Here is a 23,302-nt window from a genome sequence, read left to right as displayed (position 1 = left end):
TGGTAAATGCGTTCTCCAGTTTCAGAAAACCTCTTGCGCCCAGCTGTAGTTTGCTTTAACCCCTTCACGACCTTGGATATAGGTATACATCCCTGGTCATGTCCCCCGCTTACCAAGGGCTCCAAAGGCGAGTCCGAGGTAATCCCCGCACATGTCTGCTGATCTAATCAGCAGACATGTGCAGTTAACATGTGCAGGTGGATCAGAGATCAACCCATGGCTGCTTACCACATAGTTCGTGCTGACAAAATCTGACAGGGCAACTTAAATGGCCACGGCTGGGATTGTGCTATTCCCCACACCATTGCCAACACCATGACGCAATCACGGGGCTCAATAATGTTGCTATGGTAGTGCAGGGTCAGCTGATGACCCCTGACACTACCATGACTCACTTCCTGTGAGAGCTGACAGAGCGCCAGCACTCACAGGAAGACTGCATTTTTTGCTGATCAGAATGATGCTGAAGTATCGCTCTGATCAGCAGAAGCGATCGGACTGTGCAGTGATAAAGTTCCCTACAAGGACTAGTAAAATCAATAAAAAAAAATGAAAAAAAAAGTTTTAAAAAGATGAAAAAAAATGTAAAAAACCTAAAAGTTCTCCCCATTGAAAATAAAACAATAAAAAAATACACATATTTGATATCACCGAGTTCAAAAATACCCAATCTATCAAAATATAAAATGAATTAATCTTATCAGTACACGGCGTAGTGAGGAAAAAATTCCAAAATTGCGTTTTTTGCATTGGATTAAAATGCAATAACAGATGATCAAAATATCTACGCAACAACGATATAATTAAAAATGTTAGCTCAAGTCGTCATTGAGCCTCAGATACCAAAAAATGAGAATGCTACAGGTCTCGGAAAATGGCGACAAAAGTGCTATTCTTTTTCTTTTTTTGAACCATGGGGAAGACTATTCTCCTTATGGAGACCTGACAAACCAGTCTGGCTGTCAGTAAGGGGACAGCCAGATTGGTTTGTCAGGTCTCTATAAGGAGAATAGTCTTCCCCGTGGTCCCCACATAGCTTCTCATAAGCCAGATCAGATACCCACACTTTGCACTGACGAGGGGCAATCACCCCGAAACACTGTGTCTGCAAATTGGGATTCTGATCTGGCAATAAATCCTAAGGCGGGCTTTGCACACTACGACATCGCAGGCCGATGCTGCGATGCCGAGTGCGATAATGCCCGCCCCCGTCGCAGCAGCGATATGTGGTGATAGCTGGCGTAGCGAAAGTTATCGCTACGCCAGCTTCACACACACACTCACCTGCCGTGCGACGTCCCTGTGGCCGGCGACCCGCCTCCTTGTTAAGGGGGCGGGTCGTGCGGCGTCACTGCGACGTCACACGGCAGGCGGCCAATCAGAGCGGAGGGGCGGAGATGAGCAGGATGTAAACATCCTGCCCACCTCCTTCCTTCCGCATATCCTACGGAAGCCGCAGTGAGGCCGGTAGGAGACGTTCCTCGCTCCTGCGACTTCACACACAGCGATGTGTGCTGCCGCAGGAGCGAGGAACAACATCGGACCATTGCGTCAGCGTAATTATAGATTACGCCGACGCTGTACCGATGATACGATTACGACGCTTTTGCGCTCGTTAATCGTATCATCCAGCCTTTACACACTGCGATGTCGCATGCGATGCCGGAAGTGCGTCATTTTCAATTTGACCCCACCGACATCGCACCTGCGATGTCGCAGTGTGCAAAGTGCCCCTTAGTCTTATGAAAAGGCTTGTTTAAAAAGCCACTTATGACTTTTAGGATTGCTACTTCCAATAGGTGACGCTAGAGTTTGTCTTATTCCTCTCTGGAGGGACAATTTGAATCTTTTTTTGAACAAACGTCTACTAATTTTCTTCACCGCTTAGATAAAAGTAAAATTATACATGTTTGATATCTACAAACTCGTACCGACGTGAGGCATCATACGGACACATCAGTTTTACCATATAGTGAATGTGGTAAATAAAAGACTCCCAAAGCAATCATGTAATTGCACTTTTTTTCCAATTTCACCACACTTGAAATTTGTTTTCCTGTTTTCCAGTACACTATAGGGTAAAACTAATGGTTTCATTCAACAGTACAACTTGTCCCAAGAAAACAAGCCCTGATATGGCAATATTGATGGGAAAATAAAAAAGTTATGGTTCTTGGAGGAAGAGGAGGAAAAAATAAAAATGAAAAACAAAAAATTGCTGGGGTGTGATGAGGTTAAAAAAAACTAAAACTATGCTTGAGGCCTCTTTCACACGTCCATGCAAAACACACACCTGTTTCACGGTCCATGATGTAGGTGCGTGTGTGTGTGCTTGTGTCCATGTGTGTGTTCAGCATGTGTCAGTGTGCCATCTGTGTGACATCCGCAGAGCACACAGGCAGCATGAATTTCTATACTTACCTGTCCATGGTGCTGCTGCTTCTGGTCCTTGTTGCAGTGCATATGCAATGAGCATAATGAGCGGGGCTGGAAGCAAGTGACAGCAGCGCTGGAGACATCAGTGGTGGACTGGAGACAGGTGAGTATAGAAAAGCATTTTATTTCACAGACACATGTTTACTCCGGTACTTGTCACACTGATGTCACACGGATCACATCAGTGTTTAGTCAATGTGACACCTGTGCTGCCGGAGAAAAATGGACATGTCTACGTCTGGAGCACACGGACACACGTAGCTCCACACGGACACACGGTCCATGTCAAAGCACGCAGGTATTAATTTAATGGGTGTACGTGTGTCCAGGTCTCCGGACATGTGAAGGGGGCCTGACCCACCCTCCCCCGGTCCCACACTAATGGGTGCTTGACACGCTGTGACATCGCTAGCGATGTTGTGCATGATAGCACCCGCCCCCATCGTTGCCCGGGATAGTAACTGTCTCTCTGTCTCTCTCCCAGTCTCTGTGTGTCGCTGTCTGTCTGTCTGTGTCTTTCTTTGTCTGTCTGTGTCTATGTCTCTGTCTGTTTCTATCTCTCTGTCTGTATTTGTATCAGTCTGTCTGTCTCCATCTTTGTGTCTGTCTGTCTCACTCTATCTCTGTGTCTGTCTCTATGTGTGTGTCTGTCTCTCTTGTTCCCCATCTGTCTCTTTCCCCGTCTGTCTCTTTCCCCGTCTGTCTCTTTCCCCGTCTGTCTCTTTGCCCGTCTGTCTCTTTGCCCGTCTGTCTCTTAGACCGTCTGTCTCTTTGCCCGTCTGTCTCTTTGCCCGTCTGTCTCTTTGCCCGTCTGTCTCTTTGCCCTTCTGTCTTTTTGCCCATCTGTCTCTTTCCAGGGCTGTCTCTTTCCCCATCTGTCTCTGTATGTCTCTTTCCACATCTGTCTGTCTGTCTCTCTCTATCTGTCTCCCCACTGACATCATTACCTCACACATAAGCTTCTTATACTGACAGTTTATTTTGTTCCTTTAGCAACCACTGACAGTTGCTATTAATAGCCTGTAGCTCCCACCTCTATTCAGTTTAATGGAGGCAGGATTTTTGAGAGTAACTGTAAAGCGCGGGGTTACATTTTCCCATCAAAACATAGTCTATGACGTTCCGTGAGTCACATGGGGTGTCTGTGCAAAATTTCGTGATTGTAAATGCGAAGGTACAAGTTCCTTTAGCAGACATACACACACACACACACACACACACACACACACACACATACACATATGTATACATACACACATACATACACTGAGCTTTATATATTAAATTTTTAGCTTATTCTGCTATACAGAGCAGGATCCCCAGGCTCATAATTCCCAGTAATTAGTTGTAATCTGCATCCCTTAAAGTCAGCTAGCTGTTCATAAAATGCATTGGCATGACAGGTCCTCCATAGAACAAGGGAGAAAAGTACTGTAGGTGGCTGTCTCCTGTTGTGCTAAATCTATGGAAAGTTCCCCCCAAAAATGAGGTTATAGAAAGATTGCCTAACTTTTACACAAGTAGCAATGATATTCTATTACTTTGTGGAAATATTTAAAAGTTCTTTTAAATTATATAAGCTGCTTTTATCATACTGTTTTATATACAGGCGCAGTAAACGGGGCCGAGGGTTATGTTCTAAGGGATTGCATTATGTGGAGATCAATAATGTGCCTTTGTTAAGAGATACCAAAAAAGCTTCTGGGAAATCAACGTCCCACAGGCTTAACAAGTTAGGCGCTATTTGAGGATAGCCCGCAGCCTGTGCCCTTTACACAGACAGTGAAACACAGTAAACAGCAGCCTGAAATTTGTTGAGAGGAGAACTACCCCTGGGATTTTGATTTCTTTGAGGCAGCCCTTATCAGTATGCAGCAAAATCTTCTTCTAATGAAACTACATTAAAGCAAAACATCACAACTAGATATGAGCGATCCCACAGATATTCGGGATCAGCGGGTCCAACCAGATTTAAAAACAAAACCCAGTTCGGAACTAAAATAAATCCCGAAGATCTGAGTGGACACCAATCCCCATATAAGTATATCGGGACCCGAATATTGTGGTTTAAAACGTGGTAGAAAGGTCTAGGGGGATTAACGCAGGAGCGTTATACTTACCAAGTGTCCTGCGCAGCTTTCATTCTACTTCCGGGGCCGCTCATTACCCTCATACATATTCACTGCTTCCCCCACCTACCGGCAGTCCTGGCATCTATGATTGGTTGCAGTCAGACTGGGCCCCCACCCTGTGTGAAAGCATTTGTGATTTGGAATCCCACACACTGTCTGCGTTTCTATACTTGTGACGCCCTGGACTAGCCAGGGGTCACAGGTAGCAACACACACACACCCCCACCCCCAGCAGTTCACAGCAGTCATCCCCAGTGAGACCTGATTTCTTCCCTCGGGTTCAGACAGACACACCAGGTGGGCGGAGTGAGGCACATGGGCCCGCCCACCGAGGAGTCTAGCTGTCCTGAGGCAGAAAACAAGTTCAGACAAGTCCAGGCAGAGGAAGAGAGAGGAGGTGTGCAGAGAGGCAGACGCAGACTGGGGCCTAGGTTGGAGCCTAGGGCCCTCGTGTAGCCAGTCAGGCAGACGGTAGTGGCCGTCTGCAGGAGTCGGGAATACAGTCTTGGTGGAACCGTAGGTAGCCGGGACAGGGTGGTGGCCCGTCCGGTACCCAATCGGGGAGCCAGCTGGAAACCGGAGCACAGGGGGAGCGTACAAGAAGGTGCAGGAAAGGACTTACACTGCCAACCTGGGGTCAGGGGAAAAACACTGCAGCCGGCTGCGGGACCCGTCCATCCAGCCGTTTGGTTTACCGAGGACTTTGTACCTTTCTTTCTGAGTGAGTACACCCGTGCCATCCGGCACCGCGCCGCGCTGTCCCTGCAACCCTGCACCTCACCAACCCTGCCTCCCCGTCACATCATCGGGCCCCGGGACCACCGACCCCTACCCACGGAGGGGGAAAACAACATCCCAGCTGCTCCTTACCATCGCTCCCGGGATCGCCGTCATCAGCAGCGGTGGTGCCTATCTTCACCACGACCCGTGGGTGGCGTCACGGACTAAATTCCCCAAACCAACCACCCCTTTCACTCGCGGGCGAGGAGCGCCGCTCGAGTCCCCGGATCCGGCCCACCGCTCGAGCCACCAAGCAGCCGCAGCAGCGCCGGACCCGAGCGTTAGCGAGAGCGCAGCAGCGACGGCGTCCTCCCCGCCCGCGACATACTGGTGTAAAAATAAATAAACAAAAGAATTGGCTTAGGGTCCCCCCCATATTGTGATACCCAGCACAGATAAAGCATATGGTTACAGGCTGCAGCTCCCAGCCGTGCACTTATCGTGGCTGTCTATCAAACTAAGAGGGCCCCTATGCGGCTTTTTAAAATGATTTAAATAAATCATTTTAAAAAAACAGCTTGTGGTCCACCCCAAATTTGATACCCAAACATAATAAAGCTGACAGCTGGAGTCTGGTATTCTTAGGCTAGGGAAACCCATGATTATTGGGCCCCCAGCTTAAAAATAGAAGCCTGCAGCCACACAGAATTATCACATCCATTAGATGCAATAATCCTGGAACTTTACCCAGATCATGCTGATTGCCCTGGTGTGGTGGCAATCGGGGTGATAATGGGTTAATAGCAGCTTAATAATGGGAGATGTCTGTGAAACCACTCTATTACTAATCTGTAAGTGAAAAGAAATAAACACAAACACTGAAAAAGATCCTTTATTTGAAATAAAATACAAAAAGCCACCTGCATTCATCCTTTTAATAACACTCAAAACACCCAGGTCCGATATAATCCACACCAGGTCACACGACGATTCCAGCTCTGCTACATCTGAAGTGATAGCGCGTGGGCATAGAACATGACTGCCCAGTGTAAGCTTCAGGCAGAGACTGAGCCGCAGCGATGAGTGTTGATGTCACTCAGGTTGTTTGTGGTCACAGCTGGTGGTTCCCACGGTCCTCCACCTGTGACCACAAATAACCTGAGTGACGTCACCGCTCATCACTGCAGCTAAGTCATTCTCTGCCTGAAGCTCACAGTGGGCAGTCACATTCTGTGCCCACAGGGTGTCACTTAAGATGTAGTAGAGTTAGAATTGTCGTTGCACCTTGTGTAGATTACATCAGACCTAGGTGATTTTGGGGTTAATAAAGGGGTGAAAGGGGGTGTTTATTTCTTTTCACTTACAGAACAGTAATGGGGGAGGTCTCATAGATGCCTAGGGCTTAGTGACAGCTGTGAGCTATTATTAACCCCTTATTACCTTGATTGCCACCACACCAGTGCAGTTGGGATGAGTCAAGTAATATTCCGGGATTGTCGCATCCAATGAATGCGACAATGCAACAATCCTGGGCGGCTGCAGCCTGCTGGGAGGCCCAATAATTTAGGCTGGGAGGCCCAATAACCATATGGGTCTCCCCACCCTGAGAATACCAGCCTCCAGCTGTTGACTTTATCATGGCCGAGTATCAAAATTTGGGGAGACCACACACCGTTTTTTGTAATGATTTACTTAAATAATTAAAAAAAGCTGGATGTGGTTACTCTTATTTTGATACGTAGCCAAGATAAGCACACAGCTGGGGCCATATGCTTTATCTGTGCTGGGTATGATAATATGGGGGTTATTCTACACCTATTTATTTATTTTTACAGCAATAGAGACACACAAACACGCAGTGTCTCTGACTGAAAGCAGGCAGACATGCTGTCACACAGGGTGGGGGCACGTCTGACTGCAACCAATCAAAGACGTGGGAGATGCCGGTGGACGGAGGAAGTGGTGCATATGTATGAGGGATAATGAGCGGCCCCGAAAGTAGTGTTAGAGCCGTACGGGATACTTGATAAGTATAACGTCCTTTCTCCAATCCCCCTATCCATTCTACCACCATTTTAAAGTGCCGAATTCTGTTGCCCATAGACTTATATGGGGACCAGCATCACGCCAGATATTCGGGATAAATTTCAGGCTCAAATCCGTGTTTTTTTTAAACTCAGTTGGATCCACCAATCCCGGGTAGTCCGCCCATCAGTAGTTGTGAATAAAATATGGTTTGAAGAGATTTTAAAATCATTGCATTTTTGTTTTCTTTACATGTTACACAGCGTTCCAACTTTTTTGCAATTGGGTTTATAATATGTTATTTTCGATAGGCTCCAGATGCCCTAATCAGATATATTGATATATAGATTATTTAATCTTTTTTTTGTAATACATATACAAATATTAATCTCTTAACTTAGTGAGCTAGATTATTAACACTGATAATAATAATAACCTACAAATTAAAGTGAATATATTTAGAAAATTTATGAAACATGATGCAGAGGGAAAAGCAGTTTTTTTTTTTTCTTTGTTGAATTCAAAGATATAGTTCATAACCAAAAATGGAAAATTAATTAAACAAATAAATACGAAATTGTCAAGTTCTTGCTAGACTGCATCGTGGCATGTCAACTGAATGTACAGTACTGGCATAATAATAATAATAATAATAATAATAATAATAATAATAATAAGTGTTATTATTGTTGTTATTTCTATTTTCCCAGTACTGTACATTCAGTTCACATGCAGTCTAGCAAGACTTTATAATTTCTTCATATATTTATTTTTATATTTTTTTTGTCTATGGTTTTTAATTGTTTAGCAGGTTTCTTATTATTAATAATAATAATAATAATAATAAAAATAATACTTAATAGTAATAATATTAATTAATAATTATTAATAATAAGTAATATTAATAATAACATTTTAAATAATAATAATGTTATTACTATCTACTACTATTATTATCAATTAATATTACATGGTGGACATTAAAAATACTGTAGGGTGCAGAAGAAAAACAAGGAACAACTGGGTGCTGCTGAAAAATTAGATGGCTCATAGGTAAAGTTATGGTCAGTTTATTGAGGCTACTCATTGCTCCCACTGGACGCCAGCTCTCCTCACCTGAATGTATCTGTGCAGCTGTCACGCTTGGGTCAGAAGAGCCGCCGTCCAGTGGGAGCATTGTGCTGCAATCCTCGAGCAGTAATACAACAGTTTGAGTGAATCACTGACACCCGGCACAGAGACGTGAGCGTGGAAGGGGGTGAATATTCATTATTTAAATTAGCATAAGTTCCAATCATTATTTCTGGCAGAGGGTTGAGCAGGAAAAGGGGTAAATATTCATTGTTCATTAACAGGCGACCCAATCACTGACACCAAAACAAAATTTAATTGGTGTATTTCATCATTAATTTCATCCCCTATTAATCTATTGGGACAGCCTATCTTGGAGTCTGTGCATCGAAACTGGACTTGACATATAGCTAAAAATACTTTTTTCAATACAAAATATAAGACATCCTCTGAACATAAGCCCTATCACAATTTCTGGAGAGGGTGAATATTCATTACTTGATTAACACAAGTTCCAATCACTGTCACTGGCAGAGGCGGGGGGCGGGATTATGGGGTGAATATTCATTTTTTAAACTAAGCGAAATGTGACTATAAACGTCTGGGGGTTAAAGTAACTTACACCAATATAAGTTACATATCTTGAAAGGGCTGCCCAAGCCCTATTTCAGGATATTATTAGTATGACGATCTGAAACTAGGGCTTATTTTGGAGTACAGCTTGTTCCATAGTTACATAGGTTGAAAAAAGCCCTAGGTCAGTCTAGTTCATCCTTCCTCCACCAATTATAAATTTTGCCATTAAATTATTTATAATTGACAATGTTATATGCACTGAGAAAATTATCCAGCCCTTTCTTAAAAACTGTTATAGTATCTGCCATTACTACCTCTTGTGGTCGGCATTCCACAGTCTGACTGCTCTAACTGTAAAGAACCCTTTCATATTTAGTTGCCGTAATCACCTTTTTTCCACCCGTAATGAGTGCCCTCTGGTCCTATTGTCTTTGGAAGGAATAAGTCATGTGCCAGTCCTTTATATTGACCACACATGTATTTATACATATAAATGAGATCTCCTCTGAGACGTCTTTTTTTCTAAGCTAAACAAATTCAACCTGTCATCATGTGGGCGTCCTCCATTCCTTGTAGTAGTCTAGTTACCCGCCTTGGAACTGACTCTAACTTCTGAATGTCATTTTTAAAATATGGAGCCCAAAACTGGATCCCATATTCCAGATGTGGCCTTACAAGTGATTTAAAGAGTGATAACAATACGTTGGGATCACGGGATCTCTCGTTTTATACACCCTAAAATTGGATTTCCTTTAGCAGCTTCTGCCTGACATTGAGTGCTGCTACTCAGCTTATTTGTAACTAATATTTTAAGCATACTCCAAAAAGGCTGAAAAAGCCTTCAGGGGCTTATTTTTGAAGTAGGATCTTTTTTTTTCGGGGAACATATATTGATAAGGGAGGAGTTGAGGATGATGCAATTCATGTATGCATCCACGTCTTAATCCTCTACATTCCAAAGCATGAGTCAAATATTCGGCATGCATGATATATTAATCTGCTGAGAACTACAGAGACCAGAGATGAAGATGGGTCTGAGTAGAAAAGATGACTAGTTTATTTTAAGGAAGTACAGGATAATATAGAAGTCAGTTGGATAGGAGCCAGAATACGTACACTTCTATTGGGAAAACGGCAAAAAGAGCTTATTCTGAGATATATATGTATATGTGTTTCATCATTTTATATTACGCTAAGGGGTACTTTGCACGTTTCGACATCGCTACTGCGATATCGTCGGGATCAGATCGAAAGTGACGCACATCCGGCGCCGGTAACGACATCGCAACGTGTAAAGCCTAGGAGAGAAGATGAACGAGCGTGAAACAGTCAAAAATCGGTGATCTGTGTCACGTCGTTCATTTTTATAATGTCGGTGCGTCCGCAGGTACGATGTTTGTCGTTCCTGCAGCTCCACACATAGCTGTGTGTGAAGCCGCAGGAGCGACAAATAATCTCCTTACCTGCGCCCGCCGTCCACCGGCAATGCGGAAGGGAGAAGGTGGGCGGGATGTTTACATCCCGCTCATCTCCGCCCCTCCACTTCTATTGGCCGGCTGATTAGTGATGTCGCGGTGACGTCGCAGTGATGCCGAACGCACCGCCTCCTTGAAGGAGGGATTCTTTGGCAGTCACAGCATCGTCGCCGACCAGGTAAGTGCGTGTGAAGCTGCCGTAGCGATAATGTTCACTACGGCAGCTATCACAAGATATCGCATGTGCGACGAGGGCGGGTACTATCGCGTTCGGCATTGCTATCATCGGCTAGCGATGTCGCAGCGTGCAAAGTACCCCTAAGTCAGCATGAATCATAAAAAGTCCCATGTGAGAGTGCAGATATGAGTGTGGTACACAGTCCAAGCGCCATTTTAAGGCTTGCTATTTTTGGATATCTTCATTGAATACGGAATACTGTCCATAACAATATGTCTGTACCTCTTCATTCATATTGCCTGATGAGATGAAGGCATCTCAAATGAGTAGCCTTCATAAAGTGACCGAATCTCCACCATGAGTCCTCTTTTTTTCCAGCAGTGCCCAGTGTTTTTGTTTTTCTTCCCTGATGTACATATTGCGGTTGCCATCTTCTAATCAGCACAAGGAGGATCAGCAGCTGGTTCACCCTTTACATACTATCAGACAGGCCTGTGCCTGTTGTAAGCACATCTCACCAAGGCGAACGGCTCCTCTCTCTCTGACTCACTACCTTTACCCAAAATGGCTAAACTATGGCGCCCCTCTTTTTTTTCCTTTTTTTAGATTCCGTTACAATCAATGGTCCTTTATGGCCAGGTACTCCAGGCTGAGAGCCACTTGCTTGGCCACATAGGGTCGTCATAATCAGGGATCTAAATTGGGTCATATCAAAAAGGGCTTTTTTAGTGGGAGCCCTATAACTTTTTAAAGATGACTTTTCAACATTGTATCTCTACGATACCTACTCAACTCTAGGTTAATGGATACTGTTCCCAGAAATGCCAAACAATAAAACTTGACCCGAAAAAGGTCAGAGCTATAGTGAAATGAGTAATGACCCCTTTTATAAAGGTTGAGGTGGATTAATGAAATGCCTTTCTGTTGTCACAATTTCGGATTGGAGCTAAGCCCTAGATTGTATTTTTTAGCTGAAGTGTTGGCACCTTCTAGGTTACTTGCGTAAATGAACTGTTGCCAGGATCCTTTTAAAAAATAGTTGTGTCTGCAAAACAATCCGTGAGTCACAGATCATCCTTTTGTGTGAGCCACAGATGCACCATAACAATGTGCCAGCCCATATACCTCATCAGCTCCAAATACCCAAATAGCAATGTGCTAGCCTCATGTTCCTCACTTGGTTGAACAACTTTGCACCACATTTCTGTGCCTACATTTTGTCACAATTTGGCGCATTTTAAACCAAATATATAATAAAAAGCACAATCTGTCTCAGAAGGTTGATCTGTATCCCTAATTGTATGGGGTGCACATATGCTCTTACTAGCTAGAAGTAATCTAATCATAAAGTGCCTTGTAAATGTATTAACGCCCTTAAGTAATCTAATCATGACTTTTTACCTATTATGTTACATTACAACCGGAGTTTAAATATTTTTGTAATCTGATGTGTGTGATGCATCAGCACTAAATAGTCGGGGAAGTTGGGGAAGTGAAGGGAGAAAAATATAAGCCAAAAATAAATGTATGGGATAAAATAAATAAAAATTGCCATGTGCAAATGTATTCACCCCTTTTGTTATGAATTCTTTCAAAATTTCTGGTGCAAGCAATTACCTTCCTAAAGCCTGCTTTACACCATACGATCCAGCATTCGATATCGTATGCGATCGTACCCGCCCCCATCGTATGTGCGGCACGTTCAATTTGTTGAACGTGTCGCACAAACGAATAACCCCCCGTCACACGTACTTACCCTTCCATACGACCTCGATGTGGACGGCGAACATCCACTTCCTGGAGTGGGAGGGACGTTCAGCGTCACATCGACGTCACGCGGCAGGCGGCCAATAGAAGCGGAGGGGCGGAGATGAGCGGGACGTAAACATGCCGCCCACCTCCTTCCTTTCGCATAGCCGGCGGGAGCCGCAGGACGTAGGTAAGATCAGTTCATCGTTCCCGGGGTGTCACACACTGCGATGTGTGCTACCCCGGGTACGATGAACAACCTGACGTTCAATTTTTAGGAATTGAACGATGTGCATGCAATGAACGTTTTACCATTCAATCGCAATCGCACGTAGCTGTTACATGTTACAATGTAACTTACGATGCCGGATGTGCGTCACTTACTATGTGACCCCGCCGACACATCGTAAGATATATTGTAGCGTGTAAAGCGCCCTTAAGTCACATCCTTAGGAAAAAGAAGGTCACCTGTGTGCAATCTAAGTGTTCTGGGGTCTGTCAGTATATACACACCTTTCCTGAAAGGCCACAAAGGTTGCAACACCATTATGCAAGAGGCACCACTAACCAAACAACCAAGAAGATCTCCAAACAACACCATGAAAACCAAGGAGATCTCCAAACCATGAAGACCAAGGATATCTCGAAACAACACCATGAAGATCAAGAAGATCTCCAAATAACACCATGAAGATCAAGAAGATCTCCAAACAACACCATGAAGACCAAGGAGATCTCCAAACAAATCAGAGACAAAGTTGTTGAGAAGTACAAGTCAGGGTTGGGTTCTAAAAAAATATTCCAACTCTGCTTATCCACCGGAGCACCAGAGAGAGGCAGCACAGGGGCCAAAGGTAAACCTTGCAGAGTTCTCAAGCAGAGACTGGAATGTCTTTCCCTATGACCACAATAAGTCGTACACTTCATAGAGCTCGCCTTTATGGAAGAGTGGCCAGAAGAAAAGCCTTTACTTACACCCAAAAATTAGGATCATTTTTATTTTGCCAAAAGGCATGTGGGAGACTCTCCAAATGTATGGAGGAAGGTGCTGTAATCAGATGAGACCAATATTGAACATTTTGGCCACCAACATAAGTGCTATGTCTTGTGCCAAACCAACACAGCTCATCACCCCAACAACACCATCCTCACAGTGAAACATGGTGGTGGCAGCATAATTCTGTGGGGATGATTTTTGGCAGCAGCGACAAAGAAAATGGTCTGATTCGAGGGGAAGATGGATGGTGCAAAATATAGGGATATTTTTGAGCAAAACCTATTTCAGTCAGTCAGTGATTTGAGACTGGGATGGACGTTCACCTTCCAACAAGACAATGACCCAAAACATAATGCTAAAGAAACACTAGAGTGATTTAAGGGGAAATGTGTAAATGTATTGGAGTGGCCGAGTCACAACCTAGACCAGGGATGGGCAATTAATTTTCCCATGGGTCCGCAAGAGAAATTGGGATGGTTTTAGAGGGCCGGTAATATAATTAACTCAGTTCTACCTAATATACTACATCACTACACCCCCTTCATATACTACACCTGTAATAAACTACACCACTACACCTGTAATAAACTACATCACTACACTCCCCCATACTACACCTGTAATAAACTACATCACTACACCCCCCATACTACACCTGTAATAAACTACATCACTACACCCCCCATACTACACCTGTAATAAACGACATCACTACACCCCCCATACTACACCTGTAATAAACGACATCACTACACCCCCCTATACTACACCTGTAATAAACTACATCACTTCACCCCCCTATACTACACCTGTAATATACTACATCACTACACCCCCCATATACTACACCTGTAATAAACGACATCACTACACCCCACTATACTACACCTGTGATATACTACATCACTACACCCCCATATACTACACCTGTAATAAACGACATCACTACACCCCCCTATACTACACCTGTAATAAACTACATCACTACACCCCCCATATGCTACACCTGTAATAAACTACATCACTACACCCCCCTATACTACACCTGTAATAAACTACATCACTACACCCCCCTATACTACACCTGTAATAAACTACATCACTACACCCCACTATACTACACCTGTAATAAACTACATCACTACACCCCCCTATACTACACCTGTAATATACTACATCACTACACCTCCATATACTACACCTGTAATAAACTACATCACTACAACCCCCATACTACACCTGTAATAAACGACATCCCTACACCCCCCTATACTACACCTGTAATAAACTACATCACTACACCCCCCTATACTACACCTGTAATATACTACATCACTACACCCCCATATACTACACCTGTAATAAACTACATCACTACACCCCCATATACTACACCTGTAATAAACTACATCACTACACCCCCCTATACTACACCTGTAATAAACTACATCACTACACCCCCCTATACTACACCTGTAATAAACTACATCACTACACCCCCCATACTACACTTGTAATAAAGTACATCACTACACCCCCCTATACTACACCTGTAATAAACTACATCACTACACCCCCCTATACTACACCTGTAATAAACTACGTCACTACACCCCCCTATACTACACCTGTAATAAACTACATCACTACACCCCCTATACTACACCTGTAATAAACTACATCACTACACCCCCTCCATATACTACACCTGTAATATACTACATCACTACACCCCCTATACTACACCTGTAATAAACTACATCACTACACCCCCTCCATATACTACACCTGTAATATACTACATCATTACACCCCCTATACTACACCTGTAATAAACTACATCACTACACCCCCCATATACTACAACTGTAATACACTACATCACTACACCCCCCATATACTACACCTGTAATACACTACATCACTACACCACCCATATACTACACCTGTAATAAACTACATCACTACACCCCCTATACTACACCTGTAATATACTACATCACTACACCCCCATATACTACACCTGTAATAAGCTACATTACTACATCCCCTCCATATACTACCCCTTTAATATACTACATCACTACACCCCCCTATATTGCACCTGTAATATACTACATCTGTACACCCCCTCCATATACACTACACCTGTAATATACTACATCACTACACCCCCCTATACTACACCTGTAATAAACTACATCACTACACCCCCTCCATATACTACACCCTACACCTGTGATATACTACATTACTACACCCCCCTATACTACACCTGTAATAAACTACATCACTACACCCTCTCCATATACTACACCTGTAATATACTACATCACTACACCCCCATATACTACACCTGTAATAAACGACACCACTACACCCCCTCCATATACTACACCTGTAATATACTACATCACTACACCCCTCTATACTACACCTGTAATATACTACATTACTACACCCCCTATACTACACCTGTAATAAACTACACCACTACACCCCCTCCATATACTACACCTGTAATATACTACATCACTACACCCCCATATACTACACCTGTAATAAACTACATCACTACACCCCCCCCATACTACACCTGTAATAAACTACATCACTACACCCCCCTATACTACACCTGTAATAAACTACATCACTACACCCCCATACTACACCTGTAATATACTACATCACTACACCCCCATATACTACACCTGTAATAAGCTACATTACTACATCCCCTCCATATACTACCCCTTTAATATACTACATCACTACACCCCCCTATATTGCACCTGTAATAAACTACATCACTACACCCCCCTATACTACACCTGTAATATACTACATCTTTACACCCCCTCCATATACACTACACCTGTAATATACTACATCACTACACCCCCCTATACTACACCTGTAATAAACTACATCACTACACCCCCTCCATATACTACACCTGTGATATACTACATTACTACACCCCCCTATACTACACCTGTAATAAACTACATCACTACAGCCCCTCCATATACTACACCTGTAATATACTACATCACTACACCCCCATATACTACACCTGTAATAAACGACACCACTACACCCCCTCCATATACTACACCTGTAATATACTACATTACTACACCCCCCTATACTACACCTGTAATAAACTACACCACTACACTCCCTCCATATACTACACCTGTAATATACTACATCACTACACCCCCATATACTACACCTGTAATAAACTACACCACTACACCCCCTCCATATACTACACCTGTAATATACTACATCACTACACCCCTCCATATACTACACCTGTAATATACTACATCACTACACCCCCATATACCACACTTGTAATAAACTACACCACTACACCCCCTCCATATACTACACCTGTAATATACTACATCACTACACCCCCCCTATACACCTGTAATATACTACATCACTACACCCCTATATACACCTGTAATATACTACATCACTACATCCCCATCTAATACACCTGTAATATACTACATCACTACACCCTTATATACACCTGTAATATACTACACCACTACACCCCTATATACTACACCTGTAACATACTACATCACTACACCCTTATATACACCTGTAATATACAACATCACTACACCCCTAGATACACCTGTATTATACTACATCACTACACCCGTATATACACCTGTATTATACTACATCACTACACCCCTATATACACCTGTAATATACTACATCACTACACCCCTATATACACCTGTAATATACTACATCACTACACCCCTATATACACCTGTAATATACTACACCACTACACCCCTATATACTACACCTGTAACATACTACATCACTACACCCTTATATACACCTGTAATATACAACATCACTACACCCTTAGATACACCTGTATTATACTACATCACTACACCCGTATATACACCTGTATTATACTACATCACTACACCCCTATATACACCTGTAATATACTACATCACTACATCCCTATATACACCTGTAATATACTACATCACTACACCCCTATATACACCTGTAATATACTACACCACTACACCCCTATATACTACACCTGTAACATACTACATCACTACACCCTTATATACACCTGTAATATACATCACTACACCCTTAGATACACCTGTATTATACTACATCACTACACCCGTATATACACCTGTATTATACTACATCACAACATCCCCATCTAATACACCTGTAATATACTACATCACTACACCCCTATATACACCTGTAATATACTACATCACTACACCCCTATATACACCTGTAATATACTAGATCACTACACCCCTATATACACCTGTAATATACTACATCACTACACCCGTATATACACCTGTATTATACTACATCACTACACCCCCATATACTACACCTGTAATAAGCTACATTACTACATCCCCTCCATATACTACCCCTTTAATATACTACATCACTACACCCCCCTATATTGCACCTGTAATAAACTACATCACTACACCCCCCTATACTACACCTGTAATATACTACATCTTTACACCCCCTCCATATACACTACACCTGTAATATACTACATCACTACACCCCCCTATACTACACCTGTAATAAACTACATCACTACACCCCCTCCATATACTACACCTGTGATATACTACATTACTACACCCCCTATACTACACCTGTAATAAACTACATCACTACACCCCCTCCATATACTACACCTGTAATATACTACATCACTACACCCCTCTATACTACACCTGTAATATACTACATCACTACACCCCCCTATACTACACCTGTAATAAACTACACCACTACACTCCCTCCATATACTATACCTGTAATATACTACATCACTACACCCCCATATACTACACCTGTAATAAACTACACCACTACACCCCCTATATATACTACACCTGTAATATACTACATCACTACACCCCTCCATATACTACACCTGTAATATACTACATCACTACACCCCCATATACTACACTTGTAATAAACTACACCACTACACCCCCTCCATATACTACACCTGTAATATACTACATCACTACACCCCCCCTATACACCTGTAATATACTACATCACTACACCCCTATATACACCTGTAATATACTACATCACTACATCCCCATCTAATACACCTGTAATATACTACATCACTACACCCTTATATACACCTGTAATATACTACACCACTACACCCCTATATACTACACCTGTAACATACTACATCACTACACCCTTATATACACCTGTAATATACAACATCACTACACCCCTATATACACCTGTATTATACTACATCACTACACCCGTATATACACCTGTATTATACTACATCACAACATCCCCATCTAATACACCTGTAATATACTACCTCACTACACCCCTATATACACCTGTAATATACTACACCCCTATATACACCTGTAATATACTACATCACTACACCCTTATATGCACCTGTAATATACTACACCTCTACACCCTTATATACACCTGTAATATACTACATCACTGCTCCCCTATATACACCTGTAATATACTACACCACTACACCCCTATATACACCTGTAATATACTACATCACTACACCCTTATATACACCTGTAATATACTACACCTCAACACCCTTATATACACCTGTAATATACTACATCACTACACCCCTATATACACCTGTTATTTACCCTATCACTACACCCCTATATACTACACCTGTAATATACTACATCACTACATCCCCATATACTACATCTGTAATATACTACAGCCCCATATAATACACCTGTAATATACTACACCCCTCATGTACTACAAGGAGGAAGGACGGGACTCAGCACCAATTCCAGGATAGCAAAAAATATAAATCCAACGAAAAATATATAAAAATGTAGAAACTTTATTCAATGATTAAAAATCCAAGAAAAACTTCATCGGTTCCATGAAAACATCATGGCTTGACGCGTTTCGGACAGTTGGAATATAGATAAGTCCTTAATTATAAGCAAGTTGCTTATGATTAAGGACTTATCTATATTCCAACTGTCCGAAACGCGTCAAGCCATGATGTTTTCATGGAACCGATGATGTTTTTCTTGGATTTTTAATCATTGAATAAAGTTTCTACATTTTTATATATTTTTCGTTGGATTTATATTTTTTGCTATCCTGGAATTGGTGCTGAGTCCCGTCCTTCCTCCTTGCTATTGCCTCTACGGACCTGCCTGTCCGGTGGACTGCCTGCATCCCACCTGAACTGAGCGGATACATATACGGGTGAGCTGAATAATTTTTTTTCCTCATGTACTACACCTGTAATATACTACATCACTACACCCCCATTTATTACACCACTATATACAACACCCCCATATACTACACCACTATATACTACACCTGTAATAAAGCTACATCACTACACCCCATGTACTACACCACTATATACTACACCACTATATACACAACACCATATACTACACCTGTAAAACTACACCACTACAGAGCGCGTGCGTGTGTCAGAGAGAAAGTGCCGGCAGGGAACAGAGGAGAGGTTCCTGCGTTCTGCTGCCTGCACTGACTGTGCGGAGCTGCAGGATCGCTCCCTGCCCTGCACGCATTAGCTTGGCTCCACTGCACCACCTGAAGACTTGCCCAGGTCTGACCTAGACCCTAATGCAATGGAGAATCTGGTCAGACTTGAAGATTGCTGTTCACCAGAGGAAACCATCTAACTTGAAGGAGCTGGAGCAGTTTTGATATGAGGGTATGTCAAAAATCCCAGGGGCAAGATGTGGAAAGCTCATAGAGACTTATCCAAAGCGACTTGCATCTGTAATTGCTGCAAAAGGAGGCTCTACAAATTACTGACTTTAGGGGGGTGAATAGTTATGCACACTGAAGTGTTCAGTTATTTTGTCCTATTTGTTGTTTGCTTCACAATAAAATGAAAACCACATGTTCTCAGTTGTAGGCATGTTCTTTACATCAACTGTTGCAAACCCTAAAAGAAAAATTCCAGCTTGTAAGGTGGCAAAACATGTAAAAATGCCAAAGGGGTGAATAAATTTGCAAGGCCCTGGAAATACCTTTTAAAAGTACCGGACTCCATAAAATCAAGTTCTTCATATCACAGTTTAAAAACAGAGCATGATCGTGGCATGCCCTTTTTTTTTTACAATGCTTACTGTCCTCTCTGACACCAACTTTTCATCCTGCCCAAATGTTGGATGAGTTACAATAATTGCCCAAAAACACATAATATATCTGTCACAGGGTCCTTCTCCAATATCACACAATCAACAGAGGGAGAGATGCTTAAGCAATCCAAAGAACATTTATTCCAAGCAAATCAAATGGTCCATAACATAATCCACAAAACAGGGTAAAATTTGTCTGGAAACATAAATATAGTCCAGTAATCGATAAATGTCTAGGTCTCTCTGAGAAGTCGCAGCTTCTCCCAGAGGATCAATCCTTCTCTCTTCAAGTTCTCAAACAGACTAAATAATCCCCCAGGTAAGCAGAGAGTTTAAATGGATGCCAGGCCCCCTCCCCCACACCTAGGGACAGAAGCACTTCAAGGAGTTATAACCCTGAAGACAGGATAAACAATACATCGAATAGACAGCCCACCACGCCCAAAACATGAACCCACACAAAATGGTACATGACCCACAATATCCCACCATCACAAGATCTAAAACGTGAAACGTTATGGTAAAAATATGCATCAGAATTCGTAAAAATGTTAGTAAATCTGCCCCTCTGTGCTCACTGTCTTTAGGCCATAGATCCGCTTAGATGTTCATATCTTTCACATTACAGTATTGATTGCAAAACATTGAATTACTTTTGTAGTAAAGTAAGGTGTATAAATTATAAGATGCTGCTTCTGTATAGAGTGCCAATAAACAAGAGAGCAGCTCAATCAATAGATGTCTTCCAGGAACAATTAATACATGGATGGATATCTGAGAAGGTCTGAGATTAATGTTTCATTTATGTTGCAATGCTAAAGCTATGATACTGTAACAATAGTAACAACTCAGATATGGGATGTTCCAATGCACATGGAGGCCTACAGGGTTTAGTATAGATGATTTAGCACAATGTGTATATACCAGGGGCCTAGATACCGTGTTTTTCCAAAAATAAGACACTATCTTATACTTTTTTGCTCCCAAAAAAAGCACTAGGGCTTATTTTTAGAGGAGGTCTTATTCTTGGAGAAACACGGTTGGGGGTAAGTTTACCCCTTCAAAAAAGAAGACTCCCCCCCCCCCCAGTTCCCAAGACACTCTTACTTACCAGATCCGGATGTCTGCATGGCTCCCAGGTCCTACCTGTGATCTCCGGTGGGTGCCGCACGCCGTTCTCACCTGCTTCTGTCTGACACACACACAGCAGATCGCAGGTCACAGGCACACACACACACACACACAGACACACACACAGACTCATTCATCACATCCAGCGTTAAAGAATGCTTCCAGCCACAGGGAATGATGGGAGGAAGTCACATGTGTCCGCAGGTCCTGTAAGCTAACACTGCAGCAGGTCCTTGCACTCCACTACACTGCCTCTCAGGATTCTGCTGGCGAGAAGAAATCGGTATCGCTGGATGTGGTGTGTGTGTGATCTGATATGTGTGTGATCCAATGTTTGTGTGTGAGATTTGATTGTGTGTGAGATCGGATGTTTGCAGGGGTGCGATCACTGCAGGTCCTCGCTCGGCATCTGGGGAGTGTGATTGCAGGGTGCCCGCTGTCTATAATGACGTGTCCTGCAATATCTTTAACTTTTTCAGCTGCATGGACACTTCATTATTAAACTGTGACTAGGGCTTATTTTCGGGGGAGGACTTATATTTAAGCCTTGCTCCGAAAATGCTGAAAATCCCTGCTAGGGCTTATGTGACGCCCTGGACTAGTCAGGTTGTCCGAGGTAGTCACACACAACACCACACCCCCTCCCGATTAGGTGACATCAGTCAAACTAAAAACCTTCAAAATTATGTGAAACCACACAACGGAATGATTTATCCAATTTTTATTCCTTTAAATATACATACAGATTAAAAACAGGAGTGCACACACATACTCCTGATTAGTAATACTCATCACTTATGAGGACATTGTAACCTCACTAACGTGGGGACCAGGACCGGATAGACAGTATATCCACTGTGCTTAGGAGAATAAACGGCAAATTGCCAGTCACAATACCCCTAGGTTATCCCCAAGCATAGAGAGTAACTCCCTCAACCTAACTCAGATATCGGGTGATACAGTACTAACCCAAAGTGCACAATGCACGATCGGGTCACATATGTTATAAGTACATACCGGAGGCCGAAGTAGGTAGGGGAGCCGGTCCAGAGTCCACGCCCGACGCGCGTTTCGGATACCTTTTTCAGGGGCACCGCACGCTGTTGTGGACTCCTTTCCCCCTCCCCTAAATACCCCGTTGCCTCCAGGTGATGTCCATCTCACCGTCCGCCGTGCGCACGCGCCCATCGCGTCATGGGAGAATCGTATGCAGACCGGCAGTCAGCGGCGGCCCAAATGCGCATGCGTTGGAGAAAATTCTCCGGTGACGTCATTGACGCATGCGCATGGCCGCCTAAGATGCCGCCGGGTGCACACACCCAAGACTCTCGTCTGGACGGCGCGCTAGGAGGGACAAGAAGGACATCACGGATGGGCGGACCAAGGTGACAGATATATTGCATATTGCACATGGTGTTGGTAACATAAAAGGTCAAACGTACCTTCTCCACATATACAGCTGTAAGCTGTACATATGGCGTATTATAAATGTCTGTGCACCAATCACATCAACACGATGTATCCATAGTTAGACAGCCGTATAACAACTCATATAAAGAGTACATGCC

General features: G+C 43.0%; 1 protein-coding gene across 1 annotated transcript in view; it reads left to right on the top strand.

Moving 5' to 3' along the window:
* PARP8 (poly(ADP-ribose) polymerase family member 8) overlaps nt 1-23,302 on the top strand; it is a 411,775-nt gene that overhangs the window by 183,294 nt on the left and 205,179 nt on the right. The gene's annotated exons all lie outside the window — the stretch shown is intronic.

The sequence above is a fragment of the Anomaloglossus baeobatrachus genome, chromosome 1, assembly GCF_048569485.1.
Source record: "Anomaloglossus baeobatrachus isolate aAnoBae1 chromosome 1, aAnoBae1.hap1, whole genome shotgun sequence".
Lineage (NCBI taxonomy): Eukaryota > Metazoa > Chordata > Amphibia > Anura > Aromobatidae > Anomaloglossus > Anomaloglossus baeobatrachus.
Note: the sequence above shows the minus strand (reverse complement) of the source record. Positions and strands in the feature narration are given on the sequence as shown.